The sequence below is a fragment of the Anastrepha obliqua genome, chromosome 2 (assembly GCF_027943255.1).
Source record: "Anastrepha obliqua isolate idAnaObli1 chromosome 2, idAnaObli1_1.0, whole genome shotgun sequence".
Lineage (NCBI taxonomy): Eukaryota > Metazoa > Arthropoda > Insecta > Diptera > Tephritidae > Anastrepha > Anastrepha obliqua.
In genome coordinates, this window is record NC_072893.1 from 114,143,135 (window position 1) to 114,159,957 (window position 16,823).

Genomic DNA, 16,823 nt, shown 5'->3' on the forward strand with positions numbered 1-16,823 from the left:
TTTAATTCATTTCATCTCATTTGGTGAGTTGGTTGGGTCTTTTATTTTTATTGTCACTATACGAATTAAAAAGGGTAATTGCTAAAGCGAAGGAGCGGACATGGAGACAGAGATAACTCCGTCGAGTTCATTGATCTGTACAAGTTTCGTGTATTGCGTAGCAGTTCTTGTTTCAATTTAATTCATGTTGTTTTGATACCTAAAATCGAAATGTATGACGACATCGCCGTAGTGCAGCGCATTAAAATTCAGTTGCTGCGCTGGTCTCGTTGAGCGAATGGACAATAACGCTCCTTTTTCGAAATGCACTGGTGGAACTCGCAAGAAATGATGCGGTGAAAAGACCAAGTCGCCGACGTCCTGACTGCTCTTGGTGTTTCTTGACGTCAACGCGCGCAATGCAGAGGCGATTGGCGTAATATTTTGGTAGTGGCCAAGACCGACCATGTGGTGCCACCTCCATGAACTTAAAGACGGACGAGACCCAACAGAATATCGACAAGCAACCATCAATATTCATCGAGTACCCTAAAAACGCGTCACACCTCACTTCATTCACCAAATGAAAATTAAAAAACTTATTTTTGTAATTCTATGTTTCTGAGAGAAACATTAAGTTGGTAGTGATAATAGCCCATCTAGGCTGTCCGCGCTATAGTGTACTTATTTAAGTTAATATACGAGGGGCGTTAAAAAAATAAGGTGATTTTTTTCATTTTTCTTAAAAAATATTTATTTATTCATCAATTTATATTTTATCTCCTTCAAAGTAGTCTCACTCAGATATATGTAATACACTTGTGGCAGCGTTTTTTCCAATCCTCGAAGCAGTTCTGATATGCATTTTTTGGTATGCTCTTGAGCTCTCACAGCGATTCGGTTTTTATCTGCTTAATTGTTGCAAAACGCCGTTCTTTCATGCATCTCTTCAATCTTGAGAACAGGAAAAAGTCGCAGGGCGCCAAATCTGGTGAATACGGTGGCTGAGACATGATAACAGTGTTGTTTTTGGCCAAATAACCGCTCACAAGCAAAGATGAGTGAGCAGGTGCATTTTCATGATGCAAAACGTATGCCCTTTTTCCACATTTGCAGGCGTTTTTTTCGTATTGCTTCACCCAAACGGCGCATGACTTCAAGGTGATACTCCTTATTTGTCGTACGGCCTTGTGGTAAGTAGACATGGCCACAAAACCAGCGTTCTTGGGCACTACTTACAAGGCAGGATACCTTGTCCTGCACTGTAAGAAGAGCACATCGACACAATGGGTCAAGGCGGCCATTTCAAATGCGTCGCCGTGGGAGGGTGCAGCATTGTGGGCCGCAGAGGAATCCAAAATTCCTCATTCTCGGATCGCAGTGGGGTACTTTCCTAACTCCCTCAAAGTTGAGACTGCCAAGATACTGGACTTTGTGCAGAGGCAGAATAAAGGCCTCAATGTTGATTCGTGGCGCCTGCTAAAAAGAGCCGAAAGAGGCTCCAATGTAACGCTAGTCGTAGCGGTAGATAAAAATCAGCCGCCAGCCTGAAGGAGTACAATGGTAGAGTAAACGTTTTATCCAAGTGACCCTCAGGCTGAAAGCTGAAGACATACCGACGGAAGAGTTAGTTGACCAAATGGAGGCAGTGGAGTTACAAGAAGAGGATGAAAGTCCTCCCAACGACTCCGAAAACCAACCAACAAAAGGTGAATGGTGAAAAGGTGAAAAGGTGCCTCCAGGCAAATCTTCACCATGTTAAGGCTGCTACCACTGAGCTTAGCAGAAGACTTGCCGGAGGTATCCACATAGGACTGATCCAAGAGCCCTGGATCTACAGAGGCCGTCCTCAAGGCCTGTCCAAAACACACAAGTAATTTATGACAAAAGCGCTGTCAAACCTAGGGCTGCGATAATCATAGATATCAACATTAAATTTTTGCCATTCACAGAATTCCCGGATGGCGACATTTCAACAATACTGGTCGAAGCGGAGTTTGGTGGAAGCAAGAGAGAGGTCGTAATCGCCTCAGCTTATTTCTCCGCAGACGCCGACATAGTACCACCAGAGAAAATCAGAGGTCTAATGGAGTATTGCCAAACCCACAATCAAACCCTCATAATTGGATGCGACGCAAACTCCCACAATGTGGCATGGGGTAGCACGAATACAAACAACAGAGGTGAGCCACTCCATGAATTTTTATTACTTAGTCACATAACAGTAGTAAACAGGGGTAATACACCCACTTTTATAAGGGGTAATACACCCACTTAATTACTAACAAATCCTTGAATATGATCAGTAACTGGAGAGTCTCGGATGAGGACTCAATGTCAGACCACAAACACATACTCTTTGACTTAAATGGGGTTGTAAAGTTTTCCACATTTTACAGAAGCCCAAAAACAGCAAACTGGAAAAGATACAATGAATGTCTTTCAGGTAAGTTTAATAACAGCGTAAGCAAAATAACATCAACAGAGGAGCTAGAAAAGGCAGGAACAGACATGACTGACTCAATTATAGCCTCATACCAAGACTGTTGTCCACTTAAAATGAAATCCTCCACGAAGAGGGTTCCCTGGTGGAACAACGAAACTTCGGAAAGCAACGAAGAAACTATTCAACACTGCAAAGAAAACAAATAAATGGGACGAATATAGGAAATTCCTAACTAACTATAACAAAGAACTAAGAACGAAACTCTTGGAAAAACTTCTGCGAGGATCTAAAAGATACTCCAGCAACAGCTAGAATCCAAAAATCACTCTTCAAAGGTGACTCAAGTCCCATAGGCACACTAAAAGGTCCAAACGGAACTATTACCAACACATTCCTAAAAACACTAGAGCTTCTTCTAAAGACTCACTTCCCAGATTGTAAAAGTCATGACCTATCAATCGACAATAGTCTAGACATGGTAACTCACCATCAACGGAGATCGACAGTCTCATTTCTCAATAAAATCATAAATTTTGAAAGGGTAGAATGGGCAATTAACTCCTTTTAAACCCTTTAAATCACCAAGCCCGGATGGAATATTCCCAGCACTTCTATCCAAAGGCACTGTGGAACTGATCCGAGTCATGGTGAAAATCTTCAGAGCTAGTCGAATATTGGAATACATTCCAAAGATATGGAGGAAAGTGAAGGTAATATTTATTCGTAAGGGAGGTAACAAACCCCCTGATTCCCCAAAATCTTACAGACCAATTAGTCTATTGTCGTTCATGTTAAAGACAATGGAAAAGTACTTGAATACCATCTAAGAGAAGAAGTACTCTTCAAGAAATCCCTCCATAAGCTGCAATTTGCTTACCAAAAAGTGAAACCCACAGTCACAGCACTGCACACACTCGTTGTCAATATAGAAAAGGCCCTAAATCAAAAAGAAATAGCCCTCTGTTGCTTTATGGGCATAGAGGGAGCCTTCGACAAATTACAATTCCATGGAAACAACACTCGAGAAAAGAGGTGCAAACCCTATACTAACACATCGGATAAGCCAAATGCTTAATCAGAGGATTATTGAAGCCTCGTTAGGCCAAGCTGAACTTAATGTCACAACAGTAAAGGGATGTCCGCAAGGAGGAGTTCTTTCTCCACTGCTATGGTCCCTACTAGTTGATGACTTGGTGCAGCACCTAAACAATAAGGGATTTATAACCATTGGTTATGCAGATGACATATCTGTTATAATAAAAGGCACTCATGAAAGGACACTAACAGACTTAATGCAAAATGCCTTGAACGCAACATGGGAATGGTGTAAAAAGGAGGGGCTGTCGATCAACCTTAACAAAACCACAATTATCCCCTTCACAAGAAAAAGAAAGTTGGAGTTTCCTACATTGAAAATAAATGAAACAGTGATAGAACTAAAGGAAGAGGTCAAGTATCTAGGTTTGACCATAGATAAAAAACTCACTTGGGAATCACATGGACCTTGTGGACAACCAAACAATCACTAGGGAGATCCTGGGGCCTCAGCCCTAGTACGTCCCTCTGGATATACACCCAAATGGTTAGACCAATCATACTGTATGGGGCACAAGTATGGTGGAGCAAATCTATCCAACAAACAGCGATAACCAAACTGGGAAAAGTACTAAGGCTTGCTTGCCTATGCATCACAGGGGCTATGAGAACTACCCCAACAGCTGGAATGGAAGCACTCCATAATCTCCTACCACTTCATATAGCAATCCAAGAGGAAGCAGCTACGCAAGCACTCGTGCTACATATGAAAGAAAATTTCAAATTAAGCAACCTCACCGGTCACCTAAATATCCTAAATAAAATCAAAAACACCATAAGCATGGCTCAGGTCTCAGACCATATTGACCCAACCCTCTGTTTCACAAAAGGATACACAGTTACCTTTCCTGAGAGGATCGAGTGGGTAACAAACCCAAAATGGATGAATGATGATTCACTGGTACACTGATGGATCAAAAACACCTTATGGTGTAGGAGCAGGAGTAGTGGGCCCAGAATCTACAACTCATTCACTCTTACCAGGGACACCACCATCTTCCAAGCGGAATTACATGCAATAATGGAAGCAGCAAACATCATGCAACGTAGAAACCACAAGAGAGTAAAGATTAGAATACTCTCGGACAGCCAATCAGTTCTAAAAGCTTTAGATAGCTATACCTACAACTCAAAAACTCTTAGAATGCCACAAGGCACTCAATAACCTGGCATCCAAAAACAATATCTCATTAATTTGGGTACCAGGACATGAGGGATATGACGGCAACGAAAAGACAGACTTTCAAGCCAAAAAAGGGGCAGATGTAAATTTCATCGGACCTAGTCCCATGTTTGGATTTAACAAAAACAGCCTTAAAACAAAAAGTAAAATTCTGGACCAAAACTCTATTAAATCAGCATTGGAACAACGTAGAGGGTCTTAGATACTCCAAAAAGTTCCTAAGTTTCAATGCTAAAAGAGCTTACATGGCCCTCACGTTAAACAAAAAGAGCATTCGCACCCTAACAGGCGCCCTCACGGGTCACTTCACCTGCAACAAACACCTACATAAATTAGGCATAACTAACACCAGCACCTGCAGATTTTGCTGCGAAGATGAGGAGTCTATAGAACATCTCATCATCGAATGTCCGAGGTTGACGCATAGAAGGACACTGTTTTTAAACAAGTTCATGCTTACAGATGAAGACCTTCAATCACTCCCTCAGAAGGAGGTGGTACAATTCATAAGCATACTTAACAGTCAATAGACAGCATAGGGTGCACAATAGATCAATATGGTCGCTGTGCTAAAGACCCATACCTTAACCCTTTACTACCATTAACCATTAGCCATCCGTTCTATCATATCTAACACCGCGTTACACACATTCTGTCCTATGAACCAAATATACTTTTTCGGAAAGGGGATACAAAATAAAAACACTTGTATCGGCGATTTTCATGTACACGTCACAATTTTTTTTGTTTGTATTTTATAACTTTAAACGAGCAATTCTTGTATGCATATCTGTATAGCCATAGGATTGCAATGAAATTGGGCACACAGATAGTGTATCACATTTCTAGACTTTTCACCTAGGTGTTGCTACTGACAATGTTTCACAGGGTTGCCACCTGTTTGAAATTAAAAAAAAAAATTGCATGAGATATACCGATGTGGGTATCAAAAGAAAGGTATTTCACTCCGCATTACAATAGAGATATAAAACCCCGAATTTTTTTATTCCTTTTATTATATTTAAATTAAAAATTGTTACATTAAAAATTTTAATGCTTTTAAATAAACTTAGGCCTTTTATTTTTGCGTTTGTAAGCATTTGTGTCAGTATCGCGACAAATAGACCAACAGTATTCGCCAACCATATGCGTAATGTCTTGTCCTTTAATAGCCGCAATGTTCTGATGGAACCTTTCGCCATCACCAGGGAAACAATCTAAATGATTGTGAAGGAAATGGATCTTTAGCGACATTAATATGCCCATTTCGCCATATGGAATACTGCTACGTCGATCACGAGCGGTTGTTATTCCACTGCTTAAAGCGTGATGCAAAGAGTTCGGCTGTTGTGTTTGTTTTTTTTTTTTAGAAAAAAAAAATTCAAGAAAATCTGAGAATTGATAAAATTTGTTTTTTTAATTTTACATAATAAAAACATTTCCACGAGTCTGCCTGCAGAAATTCAGCGCGATTGGATCACGGAAGAAGGGTTAAAAATTGATCCAAAGTTTTTCACACAGGCGGACTACGACCTCTATATTTTATACATAAAAAAAAATTCTGACGTGTACATGAAAATCGCCGATACACGTTTATTTTTATTTTTTCTCCCCTTTCCGAAAAAGTATATTTGGTTCATAGGACAGAAAAAAAGTTCGTTTTTGTAACGCAGTGAACAGTCTCCTTGGTAGAGGAAGCTTAGTTTCCATTGAAGAAGACATCTAAGGGTATGATAGAGCAGCACTTCCTGGATTTTATGTTTCTCCAGAATGCCTTAGGATTTATTTTGATTTCATTTTTGAATCCTCGCTCATAATTATACTGCAGAACTTTACTAAAGTACTTCAATTTTTTAGCTAAGCGCAAATATTTATCTCTGTGAACTTTGGCATTCGATAATTTAAATTGTTTCTCAAATTCTTAAGCTTTTTTAATTTTAGTGTACACCAACGAATTTTATAGCTCTTACTGCTAGTAGATGATACATATTTACAAAAAATATCATAAATTTTCATTTTAAAAATAGCATAGCAAGTTGACAGATTAGATCCAGCAAATAGTGAGTCCCAATCCAAAATCGAAATTTCGTTATTAATAACACTCAAATTACACCGTTTACAGCAAAAATGTTTACTAATTTTGTTAGAACTTAGTCTCCTATAGTTATAGAATTCTAAGCGAATAACAAATGATGATTACCAGCATACTAAAGTGGATCGAGACATCCACTAAGTGAGAAATTCCTGTTGTCGTTTATGAAAATTAGATCTAGAATTGGAGAAAGCTTATAAGAACAGTTATTAATTTGCATAAGATCTGAACTTATAAAGCTATCAACTAAGCCATTGATCCTACAGTATGAAATTAATATAAAAAATCTCGATTGGGTTCTGCAGAAGTTATGCTTTGGCCTTATCGAAAACCTCTGCACTCAGTATTAGCAGCAGAAGAACTGTAAAATAATTTTGTATTTTCAAAGGAAGCAAATATTGTCGTTTACACGCGTTTTGATTCACTACATACATACGGTTTATGAAATTGTTGGTATCTCATGTTTGTGCGCCTAAAAGTATACATATTTATCGTGTTTTGCTACACTGAGCTCTTCAACGATTTATTACTTTGGAATTTCAACCTTAAATTTTGCCATTTATTATCCAAAATAGTAACAAACTCAAACGAGTGGAATGAGTAACAAATGCAACAACAAATTCGAAAAATCGCTAGACAGTAAATAGGCAGCCACACGAACTGAAAGTAGTTAGTAGTGGAACACCAACTCAATGAAACTCACTGTGCGAAGCAAAGGGCGGCAAACTATCAGTCAAACTAATAGCTATACATACACAAATACAACAAAAAGTATGTACAAGCATACAACAACAAAATATGCGCATACATACAAACGATTAAGTCAACTATGCAAATTCAAACTGAAATGAAATAAAACTGGAAATATGCTGACCGTCAAGAAGGAGCCGAAACCAATGGCTGCAGACTTTCATACGAATGGAAATAGGATTGGCATAGGAATGTGCACAGCAACAACAAACGATGATAACTAATATATATAAATTACCTTTTGATAAATCTGTGCCATTCATATGTGCAGAAACAAAAGCAAAAACCAAAACAAATAACACAAGCAAATAATAGAAACTATGCAAATACACATACGCCAGCCCCTAAAAGCATGCTATGTATAAATATATTCAAGCGTTGCATTTGTTTATGTAATAAATTCTTATATGTTCTTGTTGTTGCTGTTGTGATTTCTTGCACATATCACTTTGGAGAAAACCAAACGAAACCAATTTCGGAGAAAAGTACTAAGCAAAGTGGTAGTGGCAGCACCAACAGCAGTGCAAAGCGCTGCACCCTCCTTACATACAAGGCTTGGATCAGTCAGTTTGGCAGGCGAGGGTTTGTTTTGAGGACAGCGGCTAGCGTGCGGACATAACAAATATCTACGTATTTGTCCAAAAAGTGCACAGTTGCATTTTATTTCTGACATATTTGTGTGTGCTGTTGATATTTTTACTTGGCAGTGTTGTAGTTGTTGTTGTTATTTTAGCGCTTCATATACCACATACTCGTATGCGTTTTGCTGTTATTTGCCTTTTATAAAATCACATTTGTCCTACGACCAAGTATTTGGTTTATACTTTCCTGCTCCGCTACTGCGCTACCCCCCTCAGGGCGAAATCTAATATTTTTCCTAGCGTCACACACGCTTGAGAAATCTATTCGAACGTAAATCAATCCACATACATCAACGTGCAGGACATGCAATATAATGCAATGCAATGCAATGACTTCAATGGTGTGCATACACATACATACATACACAGTAACGAAACTGCCCATTGAGTGGTGGCCCAGCGCCTCCTATGCACTCTACACTCGTCTTAAGTGCGCCCACTCGCTCTAACTGGCCGGCTCGAAATTGGCGAGCACGTTGGCTGAAGAAAGCTTGGTATAACAATTTAACTAATACCATACCTCCTTCAGATTCCTACCATCGCTGCAGCTCCTTCTTCGTCATATTCACTGCTCCTATGCAGTTCAGCCATTTCTTTCCGTTTCTGCTGTCAACTTCAATTTAGTATTTTCTTCGCCAACACCCTTCTGCTTGCCTACTGGTTGGTCACTGCATTTCTTTTATGTATGTGTGTGTGTATGTATGTGTGCATGTCTGATGGCGCAGTTATAGAATGACTTTTGCTTTGCCGTATTTCATTTCACTCGTTTCGAATTTGAATTTTGTTTCCTTCTTCGCTTTGCCCAAATCCATTTAGGAGTACTCGTACAGCCTTCAACTTCCTCACAAGCACCAGCTATGCTCCCTTATCGTTTGCTGGTCACGAAAATTCGTTTGATTTGTCCTGTTGCCAGTCCACTTGACTGGATGCTCGTTGCGGCGCCTACCAATCGAAACCTTTATTTAGATTTGCAACTACAATTGAGTTACGCCGTAGGGGGCACAGTGTGGCATTTTACACTTCTATGATGGGTGAGTGTTTCAAATCGAAAAGCAATGTAAACGAAAAGCAAGGAAACGAAATTGCCGACAAATTGGCCAACCGTGGATCAGCGGTCGTGTAGGCAATCTACATAAAGAGCGATGGTCCGGTCTGGAACGCTGCAGAACTGCAAAGTATTTTGTAACAAGTCCGAACAGAAAACTGTTAAACTTTCTACTAAAACTTAGAAGGAAAGATATTCGGTTGATGGTCGGCATCATTACAGGACACAACCCATGGGGTCAGCATATGACCACCATTGGAATCAACGAGGACCCGGTATGCCTGTCATGCTTGGAGGAGGCGGATAGCACTGAGCACTTTCTCTTTAAGTGTCCTGCCTTTGCTAGAGCAAGGCTACGAGTATTGGGTTTCGATGTCATGAGAATGAATAATATTCGTTCTCTAAAACTGGAGGATATTTACAGATTTGCCAAAGAATCTGGAAAATTCTCACAGGAATAACTATCTCTGTCTCTATTCTTTCCTATCTCTTTCTCTGATACTTTTCTCCTTCCCTCCTTGACTATCTACCCCCTTTCCAGAGCTTTAAATACAATGGGTTCTTTAGCCTGAGTGTTTTACGAGCCACCAAATCTCCTAGTGCTCCTTGGCTCGACATTTTCAAATTCAAAATGTATTGGGGTAGGGAATCCCACGTAGAGTCTCTCTTGCCAACAAGGGCTACCTTGGACCGAGTAAACAATTGAGTAGTAAAGTCTTCTCTCGCCGAACAAAACTAATACTCTACACGGCAGTCATCAAGCCCGTCCTAACGTATGGCGTTGAAGCTGGGACGATGACAATAATCGATGAGGCATCCCTTGGAGTGTTTGGGAGAACGATTATGTAGAAGATTTTTGAACCTTTGTACGTTAGCGACGGTGAGTATCGCAGGCGATGAAACGATAAGCTGAATGAGCTTTACGACGACGTAGACATAGTGCAGCGAATAAAGATCCAGCGGCTACGCTGGCTGGGTCATATCGGCCGCGTCGATACAAACCCTCCGGCTTTGAAAGCATTCGATGCGGTCGCAGCTGGTGGTATCAGAGGAAGAGAAAGGTGTCCTTTGTGTTGGAAAGATCAAGTGGAGAAGGGTTTCACTTTACTTGGTGATTCTAACTAGCGCCGGTTAGCACGAGAACAAAACGACTGACGCGCTTGGATAAACTCGTCCCAATCAAACATTTTAGAAGATCCCTGATTTCCACAATGCTGAGATCTTCAAACTCATTAAACAATTTTCTACCTTAAGTAATCAATCTCTGTCTCGATAGAGCGGCACAATACCACAGAAGGTACGAGATCCTTTTTCTTCGTTTAGACAGTTTCTTTTTGTGTTTCGCATAGGAGATTAAAATCGAAAATGTCAGTAACATCACCAGAGTTATCGTCACACCAGTGGAATGAGGGGTTTGCTCTCCCTAACACTATAACGTTCTTTCCTTTCAGCTGATTCCATCCTGGGACTGCTAAGAGTATTTTATCAAGGCGTGGGCGCGTTTATGCTTTTAGACACCCCAGTTACCAGCGTCCAGGTTTCTTTGCTAGTTGCGTATTGGGGTTATACGCCATCAATAGCCTCCATTGTGATCAATGGGACATCGGAAAGTTGCAATATCGTTGCTCGATAACGAATCGTCGTCTCTTTGGGTTCGTCTTGAGGCTTACCTCAGGTTTTTGTACTTGTCATCTGTTTGTAAATACAAACACCCCCACAGGAGATCTGATTCGTAAGGCTTCTTTGGATGACGCTTCTGTTGAATGTTCAAGTTTGATCTCATTCCCTTGCTTTTGCTTTGCGCTCTCATTCTATATATCGGAGTGTCATTACAATCCTGGCTGCAAATTTTTTTATTACTTCCCATTTCTCCTTCGGGCTCACCATTTGCGTTACCAGGTTTTCTAGTGTGGGAATGACGCCAAGGACACTTGTGAGCTCGGAGCGCTCTTCGTAAATTCTGGCGCAGTGAAAAGCCACGTGTTCCGCACTCCCATCTTCGTTGTGGCATTCCGGGCAGGTCAAAGTATCTGCTAGATCAAAACGGTGGAGTTACGCAAGAAAGCTACCATTCCCGCTGAGAATATGTGTTAGTCAGAAATCTTTTTCGCCGTGTATTCCACTTATCCATTCATATATTGTAGTTTGGGAACGAACTTATACATATGTCCAGCGGTCTTTGCCACTTGGCTATCGAAAATATGTGCTCTGTTATCTTGCCTTCGGCCGTCGGTTTGTATCCTTGTGAGTGAGACAGTCGCTTAAGTTCCTCTTCTCGTATATCAAAGGGAACTTTACTCGCTATAACGTAGTCGTGCAGGCAGCCTAGCCTCTGAGCCTGCAGGTGAGTTCGTTCCGCCAGCTTTCATTCACTTTTTTTGTAATTTCATTTCTCAAAAATCAGTAGCTCATATGTTTCTAAGGGTATACCAATATTATTTTAATATTCTCGTTAAGAAGTGTGATATCGTGCCTCGTGAGCTCATCTTCCACACCTCGATGACAGAATGGCCAGGAGCTCATGTTACATTTGGGTGAATTGACTCAGTCTACTCGTTAAGAGATGTACTGCATTCGAGGGCTCTCGTGGAGATTATAGACTGTTTTGCGAAAGATTTATGGCCGCCGGGCGGCAATTCAAAATGTGGATGTCATTTCTCTGTATCGTACCAGTGTCGCGACCTTAATTATTGTCATCAGTACAGCTTGAAAAACACTGCAATAGTCGGGGATACAAAACCTATGGGGGATCCCCCGATGTGCGAAAAATACGCCTCTGCTCACCAAACTCGAGATTTTAGCCATATGTGTAAAGTATACATGGATGGCCTCGCCCTGTTTTACAACGTCCTGTTTCCATTCTTTCCATGAGGATAGGAGGGTGGCGAACGTTGTGGTGACAGTTGTAAGCAGAAGTGCTGTATCCACTCCCAAAATTTAAGAAAACTCTTATTAAATTTCCTGCATGTCTGTTTGTTTGTCCAGATTAACCGTTTTGTTGGGATCTTAATTGACAGGTAGAGAACTTTTCAAGTTATTACACAATATATTTCAAAAACCGCATTGGTGGCCCAAATTGTTGCTTCATTCCGAATAAAATGTTTCATATATCTGCACCTCATAGGAGAGTAAGTAAGAGAAAATGTTTCCTCCAATATCGATGTCAGTTAAATTGCCTGACATTAAGAGCAACTAAAGCTCTACAAACTTGCTACCCAGGATGATAAATAAAATACAACGATTGGCCATCCTATGAAAAATTTGGTGAACAGCTTTCGTTGCTACATCACACGGGATTTGACAGAGATAGAAAGAGAGGTGAATAAAATGAAAACAAAATGTGTAAAGTGAGGTTAGTTGAATATAATCAACCTTCCAACCTGTCCTTCTAGAGACGGCAGCGAGGTAACATCAGCAATGGCTGCGTTCATTTTTCGTATATCACCAACTCTACTTCAGTTTTTGCGGAACACCGTCGTAAACAAACCGCTGTCACACCCGCTGTTACGTTTGCAAATCAGCTGATTCCTACAAACTTGCTGAGAGCCGATTATCAGTATGATGTTGGCCACACCTTCTGTATTCTCTCCATCGTGCTTGCTAACGACTACACTCGACTATAATGGGCGTAGGAAAAGCGTATGGAGCCGTAAAAAATTTAAAATATGACTCAGGCTATTTGAAATACGATTTGCAGATTCTTCATTCAATATTGAATACATAGGCGGGTAAAAATTTTACACTCAGAATTTAACTATAGTTTCAGTAGTTTTTTGATGTGTTGAGCCCGAGACTCGCTTGGCAACCGCAAGTTCATTTCTGCCATGAAGTGTCTCTGCAGTTCGGCGTCGGCATAAAACTTTAGGTAAATCCATAGGAGGAACAGGCACCACAAATTGAACTAAGTGTAGCGAATGGAATGTGTGCCAATTATATACATATTAAGGTGTTTAAAAAATCTCGAGCAGTCCCGAAATTGCGGGATCCGGAAAATTCGCGATTTACATAATTCTTTGATAAAATATCTAACAAATTGAATATGCACCAATTATATATATATTTAATGATGTTTCGAGAAATCTTGAGCAATCCCGAAATTCGGGATTACCATAACGGTTCGGCCAAAAATTTGGCAAATGGAGTATGCGCCAGTTATATATGTATAATATAATGATCTTTCGAAAAATTTCTAGAAGTGCCGAAAAATCGGGATCCCGACATTCGCGATTTACATAAAGTTTCAGTAAAAAATCGAACGGCTGGAATTTAGAACAATGTATATTGGGGAATTTTTGGCAAACTATAATGTCTTTATTAATGAAACTTGGTGGAGATGTTAGTGAGGTATTAAGGAACACTATTTATAACTCCAAATTATTCGGGAAATAATAATTCTGTAATTATTTGCCTTCAAAATGCCCTCGAAAACTTCACTATAATTTGCCACATTACACTCTATATTTTTTAACACTTCACTAAAATTCACCAAATATACACTCACACGCGTGTTTTTACTGATTTTTATGCTAATATTCTAATTATTTCTATTAAAATTAAATGCAAGTTCATTTGCCCAAGCAATCACTTTCCAATTTTAAACGCGAATAAGAAGAAGATTGGAATGACAACAGTATGGTGTTGCCGGATGCCTACAAATGAAAACAAAAATTAAGTACTTGAGTTTAGTGTTAATGATGGGGATGGGGGATATTGTGCCTCCTTACTACATACACGCATATGACGTTTTAATTTTGGGTTCAATGGTTTTAACATGGAAAGGAGTTCTACACAAAAATACTGTGGATTGCGTAGCCGGAGTTGGACTGATGAGGGTTATTTTTTTGAAGCGCGACCGAAGGCCGCCCACGCGAAAGGAGTTCTACGCCAAATTCTACAAATTTACAAAAACCCTTCTAGTCGACGCTCCTGTAAAATGCAAAGGAACTTGTGTATGTTATTTTTTCCATTGTTTTTGATACGTATATTGTTATTGGTAAGTACATCGTAGTATATTGTTACTGATATATTCAAGCGTGCAAGTTTGAAATCAACTGAAAAGTTAAAAATAAAAAAAAAATAATATCTTTTAAAGATCACCATTGAAAATTTTAAGAATGAATCCACCTGAAAGCGGTAAGTTTATAATTTTATTTATAAATATATCTCATAGTAATAAATTTATTTACAGATTGTGAACTTCCCACAACGAGCAAAGCGATTCCAACGCCAGGCAATACTTCTTTGCCAAATAGTCTGACGGCGTTGGAAATAAAGTCCATGTGGAATAATCCAAAAACTGAACACAACGCAAAAGTGTGTGGCATTTGCGGAGGAAAATGGCCTTTTGTTGCGTTCCAGGCTCTGTCGCAACCACAGGACCCAAATGAAACTACAAGTTAGAGGGAACGATTCTTTGGGTACCTTTAGGTGCAGTAAGGGACAGTGCAAGAGGAATTCAGGAGTGTCCAGAGCAACTGGAACGTGATTCGAGCAATGCAAGATATCGCTGCCACACATTTTTTATCTTATGCATCCATATGCGCACCGGTGGTCGCACGAAAATGTACACTTTGAAAATTATTTGGAAGGATCCTGTCTTTTGACAGCCACCATTTGCGCCTGGTATAATTACTGCCGTGAGGCGGTAAGTTTATACCAGATTGACCGTCAGGAGTCGGTGGGTAGGATTGGGGGTCCAGGAAAAGTAGTACAAATTGACGAAAGTAAATTTGGCAAGCGGAAGTACAATAAAGGTAATAAATTATATTTGTAATAAAGTATGCACTTTTTTAATCAGTATGTTTAAATTTAGGAAGAAGAGTGGAAGGCCACTGGGTTCTTGGCATTATTGAGGACGGTAGTGAGGATCTCCGCCTAGAAGTGTGTTCAGACAACATACGTTCCGCGGCTGTGCTCATACCATTAATTAAAAAGCACGTCAAAGAAGGCTCTATTATACATACGGACTTCTGGAGAGCCTATGACTGCTTGGCTAATTATGGGTATGAACACAAAAAAGTAAACCACAGCGACCCCGACAACCCCTTTGTGGCGGAGGATGGTACTCACACGCAAAGAATTGAGTCCCAATGGCGCGTAGTAAAGAGATATTTCAATAAAGAAAACTATAACCACCCTGTTTGTTTTACAGATGTTATAGTTGAATATTTGTGGAGAAAATCTGTAAATAAAAATCACGAAGATCCATTTGCTAAACTGATCGAAGCAATAAAATACACATATAAACCGTAATTTTTGGCTTTTAATTACTTTATTAATATCATTGTTTTTAAGTTTAAATGAGTTGTATGTTTTCATTTTCAAAAATATTTCTCAACTTTAAATTACAGCAAAAAATACTGCAGTTTTACAATGAACCTTCCACTGAACATCCGTGCGTGCGAACTTCGTTTTCATTTCAGGTGTATGGCAACACCAACTTTTCGCTAAATTAGAGAACTTTAACATTAAATTACTTAAAAACTATAAGCCTCCGGCAGGTTCTGTTTTCAGTTTTAAGATGGGGATACACCTTTCTATCACCCTCTTTTAACCGTTTTTTTTTCAAATACATTACTAAAGTACATTATACTAAAGTTTTCCCAATCGAACAATTATATAGATGTATATTTATTCATGTTAAAAAAATCTCGAGCAATCCAAAAATCGCGCATCCCGAAAATTCGGGATTTACAAAGCCGTGCGGGATTTCCTGTTTTAGTCACTTCATTAGTGAATGAAAAAAATAAGATGAAAATTAATGAAACAATTATATAGATGTATATTTATTCATGTTAAAAAAATCTCGAGCAATCCAAAAATCGCGCATCCCGAAAATTCGGGATTTACGAAGTCGTGCGGGTTTGCCAGTTTTAGTCACCTCATTAGTGAATGAAAAAAATTAGATGAAAATTCGGAAACACTGTAGCGCAACCGCATTTGTGGGACTTTTCGATTAGAAATTGCATTTGCGTTGTTAGCAACTCCCAAAGTCGCAGAGCACAAAAGAAATCCAAAAGATTGTTAGGCGCTTAAGGTTGGGCCAAGCGGCTTCCGAGTTTCGGATGGCAACTACTGAGTGCTACGAGCGGTATGCATTTCAAACTAAGTCAAATTGTTTGCAATTTGCCAAACGGCACACAAACTGACGCACTTACACAAGTACAATATATGTATGTAGGTGTTGTTAGTTAAGCTTGTTGTCGTGTGACAAAAGTACCAACCGGAGCCAATCTCACCAATTTCAATCTCCACACAAATGCAGCTGGCCAACCACAACTGTTTCGCCTTGTTGGCTGCCTTAAATTTTTTTCGCTCAATACACCTACAAATTTGTATACCCAAGCCAAATCAAGATTGCATTTATTGTACGGGCATACACACACTTGCATACATACATATGTACGAGTACATGTAAATAGGGTACGTGTACGTTGGATTTGTGTGCGTGTGGACATGTAGGTGTGGGTTCTACTTTAGTGCAACTGCAACTGCAACTGGAGACAATCGTTAACTTCCGTTTTTGGAATTTTTGCTCACTTCTTCTCTGATTTGTTTCGTTTCTCGGTGCGTTGGAAATTTCCTATGAATTG

General features: G+C 39.7%; 1 pseudogene; it reads left to right on the forward strand.

Annotated features, from left to right (window-relative positions):
- Window positions 1–1,618: 1,618 nt before the first annotated feature.
- Window positions 1,619–15,483, forward strand: LOC129238358 (uncharacterized; annotated as a pseudogene).
- Window positions 15,484–16,823: the final 1,340 nt, after the last annotated feature.